Genomic DNA, 12,549 nt, shown 5'->3' with positions numbered 1-12,549 from the left:
TATATAAACGCGGGAGTGTTAAAAACGTTTCAGCCAAAAAGAAACGATATTCAGTCAAAACACGGCACGAGCACTTTTGTCATATGGCCTTTCAAACACGTCTTCACAAGTGTATCTAATTGTCAAGATTCACAACTTTACAATAATAATCCGTCATCTGCAGTCCGCTTTAAAGTTTCTCCCATAATATTGCTACAAGACAATTGAAATGACACGCGATTAAAAGGCTACGCGTGCGCGTTAAATTTGATCATACAACCGATCGTTCGGTCGTTATGAATTATCTCTGTATATTTGTTTCAACTGTTGAAGTCACGGCGTATAATTATTTTTTCACGACTCAAACGTAAAAATAAGCGATTGTGGTCTACACCTGCTGAAAACGAACGAAATGAACGAAATACGCTATTTCTCAACGACTGACGCGCACGTTGAGATAAAAGCGAACCATTGCTCCACCAGTGGCGTGAAGATAGACAGAAATAGATAGACAATAAGAGGTAGACAGAAATAGGTAGACGGAAATAAATAGACAAAAATAGCGTCTTTCGTCCATTTTCAGCAGGTGGCCGAAATCGTCTAATTTTACATTTTTATTGTGAAAAGTATCGTGCGCAACTCGCGAGTAACGACAATGCTGAGTTAATATGACATCGGATAACTTCTCATTGCCTCAGAATCGTCACTTTTGCCCACTCGTTGCACAATATATCATTATTTGTATACACAACTATTACAACCAGCCGAATATATATGCCGTGACTTTCGTCCTACGCGTCGCAAAGTGGGTAGGTAGTTATGGGTAAGGTATACGTGTCTGGCTTGTCACAGAAATACAGGGGTACAATTAACCCTCGGTTGTATACGTGGAACGTCACTCCGTCATGCAAGAGAAACATCAGATTCGCGGCATGCGAATATCAGCCGAACAGCACACGTATTACAGTCACAGGTAGCGATGGTGTGCGGTATAACTATTATGATTGGGGGGAGTGCAGTACAGCACCTACGCAAGTACACGGGGGACGAAAAAGACGCGTGCATGTATATATTTAACAGATACTTGACCGCGAGGCGTGTACAAGAATTTACAAAGTATACATTATCGGGCACTGGGAGTTAATTCAGGAATAAGGATGAGGTGGGAAGAAACTTGGCGAACTGCATCATGCAGATATCCGGCAATTCTCGCCTCCCGCAGCAAAACGATCATCGACGGTGTAACAGCTAACAGCTAACAGCTAACAGCTAAGAGCCGTCTCTGCAAGCTGCAAGCTGCAAGCTGCTGCTGCTGCAGTTGCTCGATCAGGGAATAACAACATATCTCATGCGAACCGGCCGATCGAGTCAGTAATAATTTTCCCGCATTCCGGCGCCGATCGAGTATCCGATCACCGTCGAGACTGTTAACAACTTCTCGAGGCCTCCGCCGCTGGGGTATAAACACCCCTTGACCAGGACGAGCCAAAGGATACCCGATTTCCGGGTCATCGTTTTGCACCTGGAGGCGGAAGCTCGGGAGCCGGTGGAAATTCATAAGTGCGGGGTTTCGCTCGGTGATTTTTTAGAGCTGAAAATGAGAATTGACCTTGTAGATATGACGTTGAAGGTTCAACTTCGCAGCGTTGGAGGAACGATGGATTTTCAGGAAATCTTGCGGATCAGCAACTTTCAGATTGCAAAATCACGATCGGTTACTTGTCAAAGTCCTTCCGACTGTGGCAAATATTAAAATATCCTCCAACGTTGTTCCGACTAACTGACTTCGAGATCGTGATACGAGCGGAATTTGTTGCCCGATGTCCGGTCAATGTTGCACGTATCCAGAGACCAGTTTTCCTGGAAACAGCGATTGTCTAGCTACGGGGACAAACGCGTTTCGATATCACCGATCCCGTCGTAATTTAGATTCGGGAATCGGGAAGTTCCACAGGGCATATATCCTGCGTACAAGTAGTCGCCGGCCATTCGTGCGTGACCGAATGGCTCCGAAATATATTGTACAATACACGCGAGACACGTGGGCACGATACATTAACGTTAAGTGTACAACAACGTTGTACTGAGTATACTGTACGTTTGGATGTACGAAGTGAAACTACGCCGAGCGTCGTGGTATGAGAAAAATGTCTCTGAACTTGATTGAAGGCCGGAATTATGTAATGTAAGAAGGTGTCGAAAGGAGTTCGAGGATCGAGGATCGATCCGAGTAGAAATTTAGGGCCTACGTTTTATCCTACCAAGGTTCGTGAAAGCCTGATTCGAAGGAAACTGAACCTAGAAATCCCGCATCGATCCTCCAAGTCGTAAAAATTTGAGAACAGACTCCACATTGAATCTCCAACTCCTGAAAATTAAACTAACAAATCCTACTTTGACGCTCTCAGTGGACGATCGAATCTATTCTAACGCTATTTAATCTGCAGCTCATCTATTGGACCTGCAACTCCTCCTGTCTAGATATATTATTACAGCGACATTCGATTGTTCGCAATGAATAATCAAAGGGCTATTTCGACATACTTTGATAAGTGAGAATAAGATTTGAAAATTAAGTACTGCATTTCAATTGTACTTGGTCAACGTTCTTACGAACACGAAACCCTTTCAACTGATTGAATATAGAGAAAATACGATTAAACGAGGTTGTGTAAGCTGATTCCTATTTACTGGAATTTTAATTTGATTACATACGTTTTAATAGTATTTACTGTATTTCTACCATAATCTATCAGAATCAATGGACCTTTATCAACGGTGTAGGATATTTAGCGTTGAACAAGGATTTCAAGCAACCAGGTTTAACCCTACCGCTGGAGTGTTAAAGGATATTCTAAACAGACCGTATTTCAATCCTAAACTCGGTAAATCGGAAAGTTTCGGACATTTGTAGCGCCAAAGTAGGTTCCAATATCGCATTGAAATAGGCCCTGTAAATTTTCTATCACAGGCGCAAAGTTTCGACCGTACGGAGACGCGTGATCATCGTACGAAAAGATAATAGCAAGCATCACGAGGTACGCGTACCTTGCAAGTATACAGCGTGTAAAATGCTTCAATTTACGGAGCAAATAATTAACTCGTCGGGGTGCGACACAAGCTACTAAGTAGCGGCCTTATATTCCGCTATAGTATAAATGCGAGTTTCGCGTGCCAACTGACAACCAGTCGCAACGGTTATAAGGTACGCATACGCATAATGTATGTACAAGGAATCCCGAAGAAGCGCAGGAGCTCAACGGCATGCCGGGCAGCTAATTGGTCTCTGCATCGGATATCGCGTTCCACCTCGCAGCGACCATATGCAACTCTTTATGCTACATATACGTGCGTAGGTATCACAATTAGGCGTGAGGAGCTTCTCCCACGTTTGCAGCAAAGTCGACGGGCGTACAAGATGTATAGATTACGCTCTCGGTTATAGTACATAAAAAAGATGGGAATAAATACGTGTTGCGCAGATACGCGCAAATATCCGCGGCTGTGCGATTCTCTCCACGTTTTTCTGTTTTTTTCTTATTTTTTTATTTTTTTTTTCCTTCCTTTATCGTTTCGTGAATTATTGCTATATTATCCTCATAAAACCGAGATGTGCGGGATCTTAAGTTAGATTAAAGGTAAAACAATCTCGAGTGTATAGGTGTAGTGTAATAAGTTGAAACTGTGATAACGTATCGCATGTCCGTTTTAAATAGTAAAACAGCCTGAATTTTTTTCTCCCCCTTCCCCCAACGCGCCTCGAGTTTACAGTCTAATTATCATAATCATTTATAAAGTGCAGTGTGCCTCGCGTGTTCGCTGCAATTATTTCTTGCAGTCTAAATACTGTGCATAGTGGAGGAAAAGAAAGAATTGAAATAAAACAGGTGACAATTTTGCGTATAGAGTATGTAAATATATACGTATTATATTTTCCTTCTTCATACGTATGCACGCAGATATGTGAGATGGAAACGCGCGGAATGAGGATGATAATAACTGTTGAAATCATAGTTTACATTTCAATCATTAGCGCTTAACTCTTCTCGGGCATCACGGACGTTCAGATGGTTAAGAATACAAAAGTTATTACATATTTTTCTCCTCGTCGCGTTATTTCGAAATGATTATGGGTTTTATAATTATTATATACGAATTCGGTATCTCTCTCTCTTATCTATCGGCGAGTAAACAAGCCGACGACACGCGGTGGTCGTACAGCTAATTTAGAAGACGCGGGAAAATCGGTTTGTCGAGTCATAGATTATGGAAGGCAGGCTATGTATACCTATAAGTGTTTAATGAGAAAGATTAAAGATAACGAATTCAAACGGGTAAGAAAAAAAGGTTTCAAGTACAATTAAACTAGGTATACGATACAAGGTGAATAAATTTTAGTAATTCTGATTCCGCGCAGGAAAGATCTCTCGTGAGATCTTTACAGGTGTTATAAAATTTGCACAACGCGGAAATGAAATGCACGGGGCTACAATGTCGGAGAAGTTGAGACGGAAAGATGGGAAAGCACGGGGTGTTTGAGTTGTGACGATCGGATCTGCTCCGAGGCTTGTTCGCGGCAATATCTATCTACTTGTCAGGATATTCTTACAAGTTTAAGTACCTACACAGAGCTGGTTTATAGACAGGGAGAGCGGAGCGCGCGCGTTCACCGCGACGTGAGTGCGGCTCTAGAGACTCGAGTAGATCTCAAGTGAATTTAGCATAGAGTTCTGTAAGAGAGGTACTTGCAGCCCTACTGCCGATCTCTCGGCAAGTGCGAGGGGAAGACAGAGAGACGGTGGTAGGGGGGAGAGGAGAGGAGAGGAGAGGAGAGGAGAGGAGAGGAGAGAGATCTTAGATACTCCGACACGCAGCGGCAGCGTTGCGAAATTGTTATATCATTAAAATATAATCACTGCTCGCGGTAACCTACGATGCTAATTGTTAATTAATGTACCTACAAGAGAGTTCCATTGTGGCACTGCAGAGCTTCCGAGACAGCGAACGAAGCACGAGTTTATGGATGGGGTACCTGTACTCGAGTTACCGAATGCTATGTTTAACAATAAGTAACCATTCTTTTCTTTATTCTCGAGTGGGCGCTGCTCTTGAATCGCGTCGCGTTTTGTTCCGGTATTGAGGCGTCGAGATCCAAACCGTTGATTCTGATGAGGTTGAATTTACCAAGGTTTAAAGAAAAATAACGAAACATGAGGAAAAGAATCATTGTTGAACAATTTTATAGAACAGTTTTAACGGAGTATGGCTTTTCAAAATAAAAGTATGTCTGGCTTGTCATGGTATGCTAAATTTCTAACTTTGCCAAAGGTACGAAGTAACGTCACTAACTTCATACTCGTTGATTCTGTCCTTCTCTCGCTATCCGTTACCATCTTCATCCCGGTTTTAATCGATAAGAATTCTTCTCAGATCCAGCCTGAAAAACAACGATTTCTTCCACGTAGATTTCACAAAGTATAATTCGACTTATCTATCTGTATGCTAAGCGTTCCAGCGACTGACCTTCCGTCACAACTACACATCAAAAAACGAATACTTCGCCTCGCGTACAACAGTAGGCACGTTAAAAAAACAAAAGTAATAAACCTGCAAACATGCAGCTATTATAGTAGGTATACGGTATTCGAAATTTGTTAGCAAAAAACGACTAGTATGATGTATATTATGATTTGTAATTCTTTCGTGTAAGTTTTTTCAGCTCGTTGCTCTCTCGTAATCGTCAAGCCTCTTTAATTTCGAGCTCCTGAACGTGAACCACATGTCGGTTATATCTTACATTAGTCTCGTCTCTCACTCTCTCTCTCTCTCTCTTATTCTCCATGTGACTCCTAGTCGCTGTGTGGGAATAAACTCTGTGTACCTTATACCTACGTACCTTCACACATGGTTCCGGAGTTCTAAAAATACCCGTCATATCTATGTCTGTGTATGAAAATCGAGCAGACGTAGGTACATACAGACTCTGCACACGGGCTAGACATTGTCCGAGGTTAGTTTAGCGCGTACGATACAGCCAATCGTGTAAGACAGGATAATGCAGGTGGCCAGGGGGCGCATTCTATCCAACCGGGGAATATCGCCTGGGCGAGAAAGACGCCGAGCGTGCCTCCAGCCGACAACGTTTCCTTCTTCGTCATCTCGGGGTTATCTCACGCAGGGCGAAGGGCAACGAGCCAAGCGCCGGGACTACGGAACGTTTCTGAACTTGACGATTTTTAGGTAAAAACTTTGACTAATCGCGTTGCTGACTCGGACTATTCCTAAAATTACTATTATTAAACACTATTATTAAACACCCTTTTCACGTGTTTCAGGTACAGGTGAAGTGTGCTAAGCCACGTGATATAAAGCTCCACAATTTCGGGCGGGGGTCAAATACGAAAGATTTTGAACAATATTCATCTTTCGTTATTTTATTCTTGCATATCGGTCATTCGAAGTATCGACCCTTCCAATTTTTGACCCACAATCAGAATTTCAGTTTATCAAAGTTCGGATGACCAATTCTGTTGTACAGTTGGTTCAATGATCGATTGTTTAGGCACACCACCGAATATCGTCTAGAAGCATAATTTTGAAATTGGAAAAGAAAACAACTCTGCGCATGTGTTGCTGTCAAAGCGCGTGCTTTGAGAGAATTTAAAAGTCGGTAGTTCTCAAGGTTTGCACGGCAAAAATGCTTATTTCATGCGTCACATAACTGCTGCCCGCGCAACGTATATAAAACTTGATACAGTTGTAAACAGCTTTTAAAACATTGCGATAAATAGCTGTTTCAATGAAAAAATAATGTGCGTTTTGAATAACTCCGATTACTTTAGCCTTCCTTCAACTAACATTCCATCCACACCGTTATTTATCTTTTTTACTGATCTTATTATATTTTTTCAACTTTATTCCGACCCCGAAGCTAATTCTATAATGAGACTTGACTCAGGCCGTTCTAACACAGATCAGTTTTCAAGAATGTCGCTTGTCTACTTTATCAATTTCTCTTCTCCCGATTCAATTTGTTTTACGTATAAGTGTTACGAACCCTTGTTGTCCAAATCTTTTGTGAAAAATTTGTAATAATCTTGACGCACAGATGGTTGAGTTTTTTTTTTTGCAACGGTGATGATTGAAGAATTACCAGCAACAGTTGGCTACCGCATTACAAAATGTGTCGTGTACGAACGAATTCTGAAATCTGAGACAAGTTGGCCGGCAGCTGACACCGCGTCGTTCTTACGTGAACAAAAACAATTGGAAGGAGGTTTAGGGTATAGGTTAGGTTAACGGTAGGAAGCGATCGACTCGCCGGTTCCCCGTTCTCCAGAGCACTCGATCTAATTACTGCTGCAACCGCAACAAAGACGATTTGTAGAAGCGGTATGGCATTGTTAATCAAACGCTTCTTTAGAATTAAGCGAGAGCAACCAGCCGTGCCGTCCGGTCCGGATTCTTTTCGAGAGTCTCTCATCCCGCAGCTCTTAGAGTATAAGGTACCCTAATACCTACGTCGGGACTGAAGAGCGTCGCGACGCGAGTTTCGAGCTACTGATACCCTTCCCTCCTCGAGGCGCGTTGTACGTGCCGAATAGAATAACCACGCATGACGATGTACAAAACACAAGAACGACATAACGCGCCACTCAAATAATACGTTTTTTCAACGTCGATACACCCCTGCGGAGCGAGTACACAATACGTTACCTACGGTACAAATTATCGCACAATGCGAATCGCCTCGAATGATCGTTGCACACGGTGCACAATTCAACGTCAGATCTCATATCAGGGGTAAATCGATCCTCCTGCCCGGCTGCAACGTGTCATCTAGGTATTGTCGAATCTGTCTAATAGCATAACGACGGGTGATTTGTAATTATTATAGGTTATACAACAGTGAATGCTGTAATATACAGAACAACTTGCAGAATTGGGATTGGTAGATCCGTTCGATCTCACGGAGCCCGGATAAAGTATAATTTATTTACGGCCAGAAAAAATCAGAAAGATCATTTTCTCACAATGTCCACCAAAGTGGCGCTGGTGACGTTAATATCAGGTTAACGGCGTCCGTTTTTTCTCGTTTCTATCGCGTGGTATCGCGGGCATTCCCCTTTTTAAATTTAAAAAAAACCCGAAATTAGCAATTCTAGCGCCTCTAGTGTAGAAAGATCTCTCTCTCTCTCTCTCTAAATTTTCGCCCGTTTCTTATACATTACGATCGTTTGACCCACGATCTGCCGCACCACGTGCTCGAATCGACAAGACAAGTTATGTTTTCGCGTCAAAGATGGAGCTGTGTGCGAAAAAGAGAGAAGGTGCGAGTGACGGGCGGGAGGGGGGAGGGGGATTACCTTGTACACAGAGGCCGTGGGGGAGGTGGGTGAACCCCGTTTGGGGCTGAGACTAAGGGGAGGGCCAGACGGACGGGACAAGCGTTACACTTACCTAGGGAACAGATTTAGAGGCGTGGTTTAATATAATTCTCTTTCTCTCACGGTTATTTTTGTTCCTCTCTCTCTCTCTCTCTCCGTTCTTCCGTTTCTCTTTTTTCGCGCATTTTTTCATCACCACATCTTTCGGTGTTCCGCACGTATATAGATAGGTATTGGCTCGGGGTTTATAGGTGGTGCATTGTGGCGAGGTGTAGGTATGGGTATCCCGTCACGAAACCATCGCCTCGTCGCGTCGTTGCTGTCCGCGTTTATACGTACAGGGAAACACGCCAACCACGTTTCGAAAGAGCGCGCTAGAGAGGAACGAGGAACGAGGAACGAGGACCGAGGAACCCAGGAACCGAGGAACCGAGGAACGGGCGAAGGGGGTAATCGCGCGAAACGGACTATCGACGGTAGGTACAGATCCACATATAGATATAACAATACCCATGCACGGGTATGCCATGTGTGCCGCGGTGCATGCCGGGGCCGATCCGCGGATTTAGGCGGTTCAGACAGACAGACACGAGACGCAGATCAACCGGCGTATAGCGTATAGGTCAAATTCGAACCGCGGACGCCTCTAATTACACCAATCGAGCGGGACATTTTTTTTTTTCTTTCACGTCTTTTTGACAAATTTTCGTGCCATACTGTATAATGTGGGGGGAAGAAAAATACGCTGTGTACAGCGATAATTGTCGCATGCTAAGCGGAGGGGGGGGGATAAAATATAACCGATCGTACGTTTATTTTTTCTTTACTACAGAGAATCGAGTCTCCGCGTGTGCATCGTGCACGAATTATGTTTCTTTCTCATGTTCGGAGTAGCGTTCGTGTTAGAACGTGTCAGCGAGTGTGTGTTTGTGTGTGTGTGTGTATGCAGCATACATACGAGAACAAAATGGCCGACATATAATTAGCCCCGTTCGGGCGCATGGCTCGTATATATGTATTATATACGAATATATATATATATATAATAATATGTATATACATACACAGGTATATGTACACGCGCCAATGACCGTGGCATATATTAAGAACTACCGCCATGCTGTTGCAGTGTGCCCTGTGCAGCATGCACACGGGGTTGCGGAATGGATGGGGTGTATTTTCTCTTTTTTTTCTCTTTGAAGGACCCACCCGGCTTCAGGCGACATTCGGTTAATCGGGGGAAAACGAGACGCGTAACCTCAGTTTACACCCATGCATTACATATATATACACATATATATGTATATATATATATATATATATGTGTGTGTGTATATATAGCCGTAGCGATGACGCTGCAGCCATTGCCCGAAAATCATAAGTAGGTATGTATAATACCTGTGTAAGCAGCTACGCATTTACGTTCCACTTATCTATCTATGTATTATTATACCTATATAGGTACGTTTTCTACGCAGCGAGCGCATATAACAATTCTGCAGAATTTTGTGCATGAAATTAAAATAACACAAGGAGGTTAATGCGACACACCATATAATATAAGTGATTATACAGGCAAACGTATTTATAACGCAATGTTGTACTACGCAGTGCGATCGGCATAGTTATAGCAACGTGCTACGCAGTAGGCAGTATATCTTATAAAAAAAAATCTAAAAACCATAATATAAGGGATATAGTGCGCTTATACCATATAACGTATATTATAGGATACAGGCGAGACATTGTACTCATAGGCAGCTACGGTATGTAAAAATATGTAGTCAATGACAGCGGGCAGATAAAGAGATATATATATATATATATATTGTGCAGCACAAATGAGAGAGATATGTATATGTTATGTATATACAGACAATAAGAAACAGAATGAGAGAAAGAAAGAGAGAGCGAGCGAGAGAGAGAGAGAGAGAGAGTATTATATTATATATGAATATAGAAATATAGAGGATACATAATGGATTTAAAAATAATTTGTGCAAACACGTACCTAAGAAAGCCGAAGAGGAGAAGATGTGATAGAAGTTAGGTGTGAAGATGGGCGAAAAATTTGAATATCGGATAATATCGATATAGCATTATAGGTGTGGGTGACGGTACCGATTATCGATCGCTATAGGGTAGCTATAGACGATCACTCTTAAAGAACTCTCTAGAGACACACTCGCAGAGATTTCTCTGTAGGCATACCTGTCTGTCGCTTTCATTGTGAGACATCTGAAAAAAATAATAGAAAAATTTTCCTTGTACCGATCAGCAGGTTTGGAATTGTACAACTATAGGTATAGGATACAAATTTACCCTCTATAAATTCAAAAAGACTGCATGTAACCAATTTCATTAGACACCAAATCATCATCATCATCATCTTCATCGTCATTACGTACATACATCATATATTATATATATATGTTATATACAATTTTTTTCAAACTTGACACTTGTACCTATATGAGGTCACGTTTAAAAAAACTTGAAGTTCCAAATCGATATCCAATCTAGCTTTTCTGCAAATGTTCCAGCCGATACATTAATCACCAACTTCAGAATTAAAGAATATAGCTATATTAGGGTGGTTCATTGTTTAATTCTTTTTTCTACGTTACCGTTCGAAACATTTGTGACAAATACTGAAAAAAATTGTCGTAAAACCTAGAAGAAATAGGAAGATATTTAGAGGTCGCTACCAATTATTATAATATTTTCTAATTTTTTTTTTTTTTGTATACACCTTACAGATTTATGTGTATTAGCTTATTCTTTTCGTATCGTGGTCCAATTAATCGTTCACCAATCAACATCAAACTGCGCCTAACAATTCCGCAGTTGGCTGTTCTCCTCTTTCATCCGAAACATTGATCGTCTCGGAGAAATTTGGATAATAGTTTTTGCTACCGAAATGGGAGTATCGCATCACCTTAATCTCCCTATTTCCTTTTCAGTCCTGTTTTTTATAAACAGTGATTAATTGGACCAAGATACGAAAAAAATTAACAAACACATACATACAAGTCCGTAAGGAGTAGACATAAAAATAAATAAAAAATAATATTACAATAATTGGTAGCGACCTGTAAATATTTTCCTACCCCCTCCTCCAGGTTTTAAGAAAATTTTTTTTTCATCATTAGTCACAAATTTCCCGAGTGGCAATTTAAAAAAAATTGTCAAGAAACGAACCACCCTACAGGTATATCCATAGATGCTTTAACGTTACGTGAAGCGAATCTTTCTCTCGCATGCGTGTGTGCAGCGCCTCACCGATACACGTATTTACGACACAGGCCAAGGTGTATTTAACAGGGGCCCCTCAATCCCGGTTGACGCACTCGCGTTACCGTGCCTCGGTCATGTTCGATCTCCTCGTCTCTCAACACACCGCCTCCTCTCCTCTCCTCTCACACGTGACACACTGACCAGATGGCACGTTGCGATCGAAATCGGCGAATGCGCGACAGCCAATAACGCGACGTTAAGCCCGGCCGACCCCGGGCCAATCAGAATCACATCGAACAGGCGACGCGAGTTCCCCGATTCGCGACACGGGCCTTATCGACGCTGGGCATCAGGATCGGTTTGACTTCACCCGATTCTCCCGGTTGTTGGAATAATCCTATCGACGTTCAGCCGAGCCGCGAGCTGTCGTATACATGGCTATGATACGCCTACAAGCGTGACGATACCGAGGACAATTTCACACAACGTTGTGCTCTGGATGTCGTTTTACTTTCAGGGTGTGAGTCTCGAGCACGCGTGACGATCGGCGTATGGGCCGATCGTGATGTTGGTAGTCTGAAAGTGAAGCGTGTAGGGCCAGCGTCGTCGCGCGATTGGCTTAGCCGGTCAGCTGCGGCGTTTTTGTTTACCAGGCTGACGTTGCAACTTTAGCCCTACTCGAAGCGATCGGTTTTTTAGCGAATTTAATATTTACGTACGTATGTATATACGTTTTACTATATACACGTATGCATGTGTAAGACATACCGACCACCGAGTGACTGATGATGACGCTGGTGCAGGAGAAGGATGCGTGAAGAAACATGCTGGAGAGGATAAAAAAGGGCACCACTGCAGTGATCGCTGTTACAATGGTCATACCGGCGACGATGATATAAAAAAAAAATAAAGAAAAAAAAAACAACAGAGGGAAGGAGAGGGAGAC

General features: G+C 42.4%; 1 protein-coding gene across 3 annotated transcripts in view; it reads right to left on the bottom strand.

Moving 5' to 3' along the window:
• The window catches only part of LOC107224999 (dachshund homolog 2), a 184,228-nt gene that overhangs the window by 155,129 nt on the left and 16,550 nt on the right, over positions 1-12,549 (bottom strand). The gene's annotated exons all lie outside the window — the stretch shown is intronic.

This window comes from Neodiprion lecontei, chromosome 3 (assembly GCF_021901455.1).
Source record: "Neodiprion lecontei isolate iyNeoLeco1 chromosome 3, iyNeoLeco1.1, whole genome shotgun sequence".
In the NCBI taxonomy this organism is placed as follows: Eukaryota; Metazoa; Arthropoda; class Insecta; order Hymenoptera; family Diprionidae; genus Neodiprion; species Neodiprion lecontei.
The sequence above is the reverse complement of the archived record's forward strand: the minus strand, read 5'-3'. Positions and strand labels throughout refer to the sequence as shown.